Raw genomic sequence first — 10,934 nt, 5'->3', positions numbered from 1 at the left:
ACATAAATGTTAGTTATCATTAGTTATTTTTCTCCCATAAAAATCACTTCTTTGACAGTTTTGGATATTCTAATCAGAATCCATATAAGGATCCTGTATTAAAAATGTGTTAAAGTAAGATATTAAGCTTTGGCTGCACATAGATAAGAATTTTGATGTCCAAACTCTGAAACAACTAATCCTCTGACTAATCCTCATAGCAACATAAAACTGAAGAGCATTCAGAGACCAGTTAGTCCATCATTCTATCTTTGGACAGGATTGTAAGCCTGATTTTATTCAGTATATATAAACATTTCTCTTTAAAAAAAAAAAAACTATCCAGAGGAAAACCCTCATTAGTTACCTATACCAGTGTTTTAACTTCTAGGTCATTATTTTTTATGTGGAAAAATTGTACTGTAAGTGAAATGCATTTTTTTTCACATGTCTACTTCAGAACCTAAAATATGCTTGCTTCCTTGCCTTGCTTATTTAGCTTATTAATAATCATTTTAATGTATTGATTTGGAGTTAATGTCAGGGCTAAGGGGAAAGAAATTTGAATGGCCAAGGTCAGATGATAATCCTCATCTCTTTCCTGGGTTGTGTTGTTCAGTTGTTTCAGTTGTGTCCCACTCTTTGTGATCCCATTTAGGATTTTCTTAGCAAAGACACTGGAGTAAGTTTCCTTTTCTTTTTTATAGATGAAACTGAGGCAAACAGAGTAAAGTGACTTGTCCACAGTGGCGTACTTAGAAGTATCTGAGGCCACACTTGAAAGCAGGAAGATCAGTTTTTCCTGACTCCAGGCCATAATGCCACCTAGTGCCCTCTTGATGCAGAGAAAATTATATTCTAACAATGCTGTATTTTGTTTTGTCTTAAAAATCAGCCTTTATTTCCTAATCTTTAGTGCAGGAATGAAAATACTATTTGAAAATATTGATAAGAATTTTAAAGTAGTGTAAAAAAAATACTAACAATTGGGAAAAACTATAGAAAATGGCCAAAAAAAAACTCTTAAGAAAAATTTTTATATTTTCTGCAAGAACTTAAATATGGCAATTGTTTATAACCTCAGAGACACAGTTCAAATAAGTAATAGACTAAAAATGGAAATTTAACAAGAATTTTCTCAGAGAAATTATAAGTAGCAAATTAATGTGGTATTCTCACAATTTTTGCATAACAAAATGATCATTTCTTAAACATTACTTTTTTAGAAAATAAAATTTTCCTTAAAAACATTTAATTCTTTTAAAAATTTTTTCATCTTTAAAAAAATCCTTTAATAGCACTTTAAATGAATTCAATATATTACAAATATTTCTGTTATCTTTAGGGGGCAAAAAAGAATAACTAAAATGAAATCAGTTCTAAATTCTCAGTACCTGAAATTATGGTTTGCTAAGGTAATGAACTAATCAAGTCACAGTTTTAAATGGCGTTACTATATATTCTAATTACTGCAATCTGATTTTCCTTACAGCCTGTGAAGGTCAAAACTGAAGGTCTGAATCAACAAGAAATGTAAATGTTGAATGCAAAAGCTATGAGACAGTTTGCCCTGTGAATACCAGAATAATAGAATTATGGAGTTCGGAACAAATTTGAGGTCGTTTACTTACCTCTTACTCTATGTAGGAATTGCCTTCAGTACAGTGTTTCTTAACCTTTTTCTGTGTCGTGAACCTCTTCTCAGATTAATATTTTGAAATACATAAAGTAAAATACATGAGATTTTGAAGGGAACTAATTATATTGAAATAAAGATGTACTTTTCCTATCCAAGTTCACTGATCCCATTATCTTTCCATATTTCTTTCATGTTTGTCATTCGGATAACCTGACTGATGATTTAGAATCTTTGCAATTCTAACTTTTACAAGCCCTTAGCGTATAGTTCAACCTTTAAATGCTCTACCTAGAAGTTTTCTATATTCACCATCTTATATGATAATGATAATAATAACTAGTATTTATATAGCTCTTTAAGAATTTTATAAATACCTTGTTTTATCTCACAACAGCCCTAGGAGGTAGGGGCTATTATCTCTATTTTACAGAGGAGGAAACCGAGCCAGAGAGAAGTTAATTGATTGACTCCTGGTCACATAGCTAGTAAATGTCTGAGGCAGAATTTGAACTCCAGTCTTCCTGCCTCCAGATCTAGTACACTATTCTCTAAGTTGACAAGAGTGATGCTTTTCATTTCTTTCATTTTTTTCTCTTTCTAAACAAATTTTTTCTACAAAAACTGTTCTCCAAGCCTGGAAATAAGTTCTGGGCCTTCTATTATATGCATTCTCACATACATTTTGCCATACATTATGGTGTTAACAATAAGATGATAAAAGCAAATAGGATATATACTCTCTCTCCACACACATACACACACACATACACACACACACACACACAAACATATATATGTATATATACATATGATGTATATGGAAAGAAATAACAGAAGGTATCTATTAGGTTAAGGATAACTATGTGGTACAGTGGATAGAGCAACATTAACTGGGGAGTGCCAGCAAGGGGAAACTGGAAAAGGCTTCTTGCAGAAGTTACAGTTTGATCTAGGTCTTGAAGGTCAAGGAAGTCAGCATGTAAAGATGAGGAAGGAAAACATTACTGATATGAGGGAGCTTTCCAGGATTGTGAAAAGGCACAAAACTGGGAGATTTATTGTCATCTCCAAGTAACAAGAACAGTATTACTGGGTTGTAGAGTTTGTTGAAGGTAGTAACATGTAAGAAGACTGGAAAGATAGGAAGGAGCAAGGTTATATAGGCTGTTCAAAGAGCTAAATAGAAATTTTAAAATTTGATTCTGGAGGAAATAGTCTATTGAGACACTGTGATTTATTGAGGGGGATGGTAACAGCCTTATGTTTTAGGAAGATTAGGAGCTAATGGAGGGTGAACTGGAGAGGGGAGAAACTTGAATCTGGAAGATCAAACAAAAGACTACTGCAGTAGTCCAGGTTGAAGATGATGAGTGCCTGTGTTCTAGTGACCTCTATTTTAATGGAGAGAAGAGGATGAAAAATTGAAAGTGGAAGTAACAATACTAGGCAACAGATTGGATATGTGGAATGAGTACAAGTGAGGAAAGATGAGGGGGTCCCAGTAGGTGGTAGTTCCTTTGATAATAATAAGAAAGTTAGTGAAGGAAGAATTTGGGATTGAGAAGGGTCAGGGGAGATAATAAATTCTGTTTGGACATGTTGAGTTTGAAATTTCCAATAGTGATGTTGGAAGAGATTAAGGTTGAATAAAATGATAGGTGAATCATCTTTAGAGAGATAATTGAATCCTTTTCGAGTTGATTCAATCAGCCAGGAAGATTGTTTAGAAAGAGAAAAGAGTCAGGAACAAATCTGTGGAGGATACCTAGGGGGCTTGACCTGGATGAAATCTAACATAGGAGACTAAAAAATAGAGGTTATACAAGGTAGGAAAGCAACCAGGAGAGAATAAAAAGAAAACCTCAAGAAAAGAGATCATCAAGGAGCTACAGTAAAAGGCTGCAGAGAGGTCAAGATATATGAAGATTGGGAAATGACCATTGGACTTTCAATTAAGAAATCATTGGCACCACTACTGGGTCTATATCCTGAAGAGATGATGAAAAAGGGTAAAAACATCACTTGTACAAAAATATTCATAGCAGCTCTGTGGTAGCAAAGAATTGGAAATCAAGTAAATGTCCTTCAGTTGGGGAATGGCTTAGCAAACTGTGGTATATGTATGTCATGGAACACTCTTGTTCTATTAGAAACCAGGAAGGATGGGAATTCAGGGAAGCCTGGAGGGATTTGCATGAACTGATGCTGAGTGAGATGAGCAGAACCAGAAAAACACTGTACACCCTAAAAGCAACATGGGGGTGGATGATCAACCTTGATGGACTTGCTCATTCCATCAGTGCAACAATCAGGGACAATTTGGGGCTGTCTGCAATGGAGAATAACATCTGTATCCAGATAAAGAGCCATGGATTTTGAACAAAGTTCAAGGACTATTCCCTTTAATTTAGAAAAAAAACCATATCTTATGTCTGACCTTGGTATCTCTTATACTTTTTGTTTCTTCCCTACGGATATGATTTCTCTCTCATAACACTCAATTTGGATCAATGTACAACATGGAAACAAAGCAAAGACTGACATTGCTTTCCATGGGGGGTGGGGGGTGGGGGGAGGGAAGTAAGATTGGGGGAAAAACTGTAAAACTCAAACAAAATCTTTAATAAAAGAAAAAGACAAAAAAAGAAAAAGAGCATTGACATTATAATTCTAACTTTTTTTTTTTTACCATATCCTTCATAAATTCTCCCCCAGATAGTCTCAGGTGACCTGAAGTAATCAGTGACTTCTTTCCTCTATCAATTCCTCACTGAGGCATCTAGGTGACACAGTACTAGAGTCAAGAAGACCTGCTTACTGCTTACTGACATTGTGTAAGTCACCCAAATTCTGTCTGCCTCAGTTTCCTATAATATAAGAATAATAATCACACCTACCTCCCTGGATGGTTATGAGGATCAAATGAGATAATATTTATAAAGTACTTATCACAGTGCCTAGAATACTGTAAGGGCTATATAATTAGCTCTTATTATTAATCCATTCAGAAAATGGGGAAGAGTTTATAGCCTTTTGGTGGATCATAGCTCTAATTCCTTCAGATAATCAAATGACTAGAGAAGAGGTAATTCTCTTTTGGTTATTAACCTCAGTATGTTTTCTAAGGTCTTATCTTTTGTTCTTGATCTTTTAAACACTTTCCTTAAAGAAAAAAGACCTAACAAAGAGGAGAGGACTTTAGACTATAGAAATGCTTATTAATATTTTCAGGTGAATTCAAAAGGAGATTTTTAATATGTTACCACAGTTGCAAAGCAAATTGGTAAGTTTATTCAGGCTTGGGGTAGTTATTTCTGATCATGACAATCAAGGAAGGCTTTATAAAGGAAGTGTCATTTTAAAAAAAGGAGGAATCAGATGAAGGAAGAGATAGTGGCAGATATACTAGACATTGGGGAAAAAGCAGCAAAGACACCAAAGTTGTATACATGAAGTAGCCCAATTTGGATGATGCGTAAAGGACAGGGAATCAACATTAAATAAAGTAGGAAAGGAATATAAGATTATGATGGGTCTTGAAGACCAAAAAAGAAATTTGAATATTACTCATAATTGGAAACCATTAATAGAAAAGGCTATAACCATTTCTATGTTTAAGGAAGATTATTCCCACAATCCCATAAAGGATGATTTGGAGTAAGGAGAATAGAGGAGAGAGCCCTATTCCCTATCACAAAAGTCCAGATAGGGGATAATGAAGATCTTTATAAGCAAGGTGGAATTAAGACTATAGGGGAGGAAATGGTTGCAAGAAATCTGTGAAGATAAAATTCACAGACCTTGGGAAATGATTAGATAAGTTTTGAACATGAGAATTGAATGAAAGGTTATACTCCTAATAAACAGTCAAGTCAGAAGGAGTAGGTTAAAGGGAAAATAATGAGCAAAATGAGCAGAAACAAGAGAACAGAATATAGAATGGCAACAATATTGGGTTTTTTTGCAAGGCAAGTGGGGTTAAGTGGCTTGCCCATATAGCTAGGTAATTATTAACTGTCTGAGGCTGGATTTGAACTCAAATAATCCTGACTCCAGGGCCAGTGCTCTATCCACTGTGCCACCTAGCCGCCCCTAGCAATATTGTTTTAAGAATGATTTTGAGTGAAAAAATAATTCTGACTATTGCAAATTCCCAAATTCACTGTAAAGGACATGAAGGAAGACACTTTATCCAGAGGAAAAAACTGATAAATAGAAGTAGGTATAAAATAATTTTACATACATATATCTATTTGTGTCTGATAGTAGCCATCTCAGGGTGAGGGGAAGGAAGAAAAAAATGGAAAAAATACATGATAACTTTATTGCATATTTAAAAGGAATACCAAGTTGTACATTATTGATTTGCAATTTCATGTAGCAAGAAATAGGAAATGAACATATTGGACATATTAAGTTTGAGGTACTAGTGAGACATTCAATTAGAACTGTCTTACAGGTAGGTAACTGGAGATGTGACTCTAGGGCTTAGAAGAGAATTCAGGCAGATTTGGAAATCATATACATGGAAGTAGTAGTTGATGCCACGGCAGTGGATGAGATTACAAAGGAAGAGAGTAATGGGAGAATAGCAGCAGACAAGGACAGAACCTTGGGAACTAGGGGACTGATAAAATGCATAAGGTGATGCAAAAGAAATAGGAAGAGAGTCAGAAGAATGGACATCTTTGAAGTCAAGGGATGAAAAAGGGAATAATCAAGAAAACTGAAGTTACAAATAGGTAGAAGAGAGTGAGGATTTTGAAATGCCTTTTTTATTTAGGGCCTAGATCATTTGTAATCTTAGAAAAAATAGTTTCAGGAGAGTGATAGAGGCAGAGTCCTGATTCTTAGATGTTGAGTCAACTTAGATGTGGAGGTCTTGGCTGTAGACATTTTTCAAGAGGTGGGCCATTTAGAGAAGGTGAGATGGTAGTTAGACTAGTCAAGGTGAAGTTCCTAGGCAGGCCTTTTATTTTTCTACTAAAGAGACTTGATTGCTTTCATAAGCAGATAAGAAAGAGTCAGTCAAAAAGGAAATTCAGGACACTTAAAAGTGTTTTGTCCTTTATTTTCAAAGACCACAACATCAGGGAGGTGATGCCATAACAAGCACATGAACTGGATTTGAATGAGGGGGGCAGTGCTAAGTCATCAGTCCCACTTTCTTCTCCCAAGCCAGCTGGATCCAGTGGCCAGATATGAATCAAGATGTGAGGCAATTGGGGTCAAGTGACTGTAAAGACCAGGAGCCTGGGACTGGATTTGAATTCCCAAACCTCTTTTTTTTTGTAGAGCATTGTTTATTTTATTTTCCCAAACCTCTTGACTCCAAAGCCAGTGCACTATCTACTGCACAACCTAGCCACCCAAGATACTTAAGTGAGACAGAGTAACTTAGATCAGAGAATAAATTCAAATACCATTAAGCCCCTCTGGGTATTTCATACTCTACTATATTTGTGTACACAAAGACAAAACAAACAATTCCTGTCTTCATGGGATTTACCTTGTAGTGGGGAAAAGTATTCCTATAAGTAGCTATAAACAAAGTAAATACAAGATAATTTCAGGTTGAAGTTTGAAATTTGTCTTCAGAAAAGGTTCTGTCTAGGAAGTGGCTTATGAACTAAGCTCTGAAGGAGGTGAGGGATTCTAAGAAGTGGAAATGAGAAGGGAGCACATCCCAAAATTCTAATGTAAAGTTCTAGTGATTTGAAATGAGCAAAGGGCCAAAAACAAGATGGTTTGGTAAGACCACAGAATGTGTGGAGAGCAATAATGTGTAATAAATTTGGAAAGGTAGACTGGAGTCAGACTGTGAAGGACTTTTTTTTTTTAATCATTGGCATTTCTATTTATTACTAAATAATTCCAGCAGCAAGAGATAGAAATTGAAATTCCATTTAAAATAACTGTAGACAAAACAAGATTCTTGGATTTCTACAAGTCCAGGAACAATAGGAATATGTTTGCAAAATGCTTTTTCAAAAAATTATTTTATTTTGAATTTTACAATTTTTTCCCTTAATCTTGCTTCCCGCCCCCCACCCCCCACAGGTGATTTGCCGATCTTTACATTGTTTCATTGGCATGTATTGATCTAAGTTGGATGTGATGAGAGAGAAATAATATCCTTAGAGAAGACATATAAAGTATAAGAGATAGCAAAATTACATAATAAGATAAGTTTTTTTAAAATTAAAGGTAATAGTCTTTGGTCTTTGTTCAAACTCTACAATTCTTTGTCAGGATACAGATGGTGTTCTCCATTGCAGATACCCCAAAATTGTGCCTGATTGTTGCCTTGATGGAATGAATGAGTCCATTAAGGTTGATCATCACCCCTATCTTGCTGTTAGGGTGTACAATGTTCTTCTGGTTCTGTTCATCTTGCTCAGCATCAGTTTATGCAAATCCTTTCAAGCTTCCCTGAATTACCATCCCTCCTGGTTTCTAATAGAACAATAGTGTTCCCATATATATATATATATATATATATATATATATATATATATATATATATATATATACATATATCACAGTTTTTAAGCCATTCCTCAATTGAAGGACATTCACTTAATTATCAATTCTTACCCACTACAAACAGGGCAGCTATGAATATTTTTGTACAAGTGATATTTTTATCCTTTGTCGTAATCTCTTCAGGGTATAGACCCAGTAGTGATATTGCTGGATCAAAGGGTATGCACATTTTTGTTGCCCTTTGGGCATAGTTCCTGACTGCTCTCCAGAAAGGTTGGATGAGTTCACAGCTCCATCAACAATGTATTAGTGTCCCAGATTTCCCACATCCCTTCCAACATTTGATCATTGACCTTTCTGGTCATATTGGCCAGTTTGATAGGTGTGAGGTGGTACCTTAGAGATGCTTTAATTTGCATTTCTCTAATGATTAGTGATTTAGAGCAATTTTTCATAAGACTATGGATCGCTTTGATTTCCTCATCTGTAAATTGCCTTTGCATATCCTTTGACCATTTTTTTTTGTCAATTGGAGAATGGCTTGTCTTTATAAAAATTTGACTCAGTTCTGTGAAGGACTTTCAATGATGGACCTAGGAATTTTTGTATTTGACTTTTGAAGCAATAAGAGGGTATTACTGCCTTTGAGGAGAGTAATATGGTCAGATAGATCTGTTTTAGAAATATCTCCTTGACAGCTGTGAAGAAATTAGATTCAGGGGGATACAGTCTTAGAAATCAAAGATTGTAGAGTTGGAAGAAACTTCGGAGCTAATTTAGCCCAACTTCTTTATTTTCTCCTTAGATAAGGGAAATTAAGGGCCAGAGAAGTTAAGTAATTTACCAAGTTTATATAGCTAGTTTGTAATTGGGGAATAGACAGTTGTTTATCTAAGAAGTAGCACTAGCCACTCCTCTTTGACCCATTCCTTCCTATGGTCAGAACTAGCAGCTCCTCGCTTCAGGTATCCCTGTGTGTTGAAGTTTTCCTTCATCACACCGCTTCTGGGATGGGGGTGGACCTAGGAGGATGGAGTTCTTAAAATAGCTGTCATAGGGGTAGGAGATGGAGGAGAGGAAGAGTTAAACTTGTTTGAGGCCCCTACTAAAGAGATTATCATTTGTTTCATTTGCCAAACTTCTTCCCCCCAGAAAACAGGGGCCAACTCATTCTCTGCCCAGGTCAGACTTTATTAATCTTTTCTCTGTTTTGGGGGAAACTATATAAAATCTTTCTTATTCCATTCGAGCTCTCATTTGAGGAAGAATCACAGTACATAAAAAAATTTCCTTCATTCTATGTATCCTTGGGTATCCATAATCCCACTCTGCTACTTTTAATCCCCTCATGGATACATATACTGTGAATGACTTCTTGGAAAACTTTGAGAATGTTCAGCAAATAAAAAAAAGACAGACTCAGAGAAATGAGCAATGGGATATAGATTCAAGGTGAGGAGGCCAGATAGAGATGAGAGTTAGAAGTTTCATCAGTTCTTTTTTTTGCATCAGAGATAATAGTCATTCTTCATTGGTTCTGGGTAAAGTTCAAATTCCTTCCCCTAATATCCCCCCAGGCATAGCACTACATTTATACCTGTTTGATTTCAGTTCTCTCTCCCACCAAGACTGGGAGAGAGCTATCTCATTATCTCATCGATAACATTGTCGAAGATCCAGGAATAAGGAGACATAGGAAACTTTGAACATCATCTCCATCTCCAGTGTCATGGCATGTTTTTTGCACATAGTAAGCCCTCAATAAATGCTTATTGATTGATTAGAATTAGCCGAGTCAACATTGACTTTTAGCAACCCTAGAGGAAGACAAAAGCATTTATTAATCTCTTACCATGTACCAGACACTGTGCTATCAAAGGAAACACACATACAATTAGAAAATAAAACAGTTGTTAACCTCAAGTGGTTAACCTAATAGAAAAAAAATAACTCATATAAGGAAGTTGAAAAGGATGGAGTATACCCAAGGGGAGGTATAGTAGAGAAAGACCAGAGAGTTAGGAGGGCATCCTGGAGAGGAATGAAGACATGACTGACCTAGGCATCTTCTTTTTTTTTCTCTTAAAGATTTTATTTATTTTGAGTTTTACAATTTTCCCCCTAATCTTACTTCCCTCCCCATCCCCCAGCGAAGGGAATTTGTCAGTCTTTACATTGTTTCCATGTTTCTATGGTATACATTGATCCAAATTGAATGTGATGAGAGAAAAATCATATCCTTTTTTAAAAAAAGATTTTATTTATTTTGAGTTTTACAATTATTCCCCTGATCTTACTTCCCTCTCCCCACCCCATACAGAAGGCAATTTGTCAATCTTTACATTGTTTACATGGTATACATTGATCCAAATTGAATGTGATGAGAGAGAAATCATATCCTTAAGGAAGAAACATAAAGTATAAGAGATAGCAAGATCAGACAATAAGATATCATTTTTTTTTCTAAATTGAAGTTAATAGTCCTCCACAGTTCTTTCTCTGGATACAGACGATATTCTCCATTGTAGACAGCCCCAAATTGTCCCTGATTCTTGCACTGATGGAATGAGCAAGTCTATCAAGCTTGATCATCGGCCCCATGTTGCTGTTAGGGTGTACAGTGTTTTTCTGGTTCTGCTCATCTCATCTTGTTCAGCATCAGTTCATGCAAATCCCTCCAGGCTTCCCTGAATTCCCATCCCTCCTGGTTTCTAATAGAACAATAGTGTTCCATGACATACATATTCCACAGTTTGCTAAGCCATTTCCCAATTGGAGGACATTTACTTGATTTACAATTCTTTGCCACTACAAACAAGGCTATGAATAT

This window comes from Macrotis lagotis, chromosome 6 (assembly GCF_037893015.1).
Source record: "Macrotis lagotis isolate mMagLag1 chromosome 6, bilby.v1.9.chrom.fasta, whole genome shotgun sequence".
NCBI classification, from domain to species: Eukaryota; Metazoa; Chordata; class Mammalia; order Peramelemorphia; family Peramelidae; genus Macrotis; species Macrotis lagotis.
Note: the sequence above shows the minus strand (reverse complement) of the source record.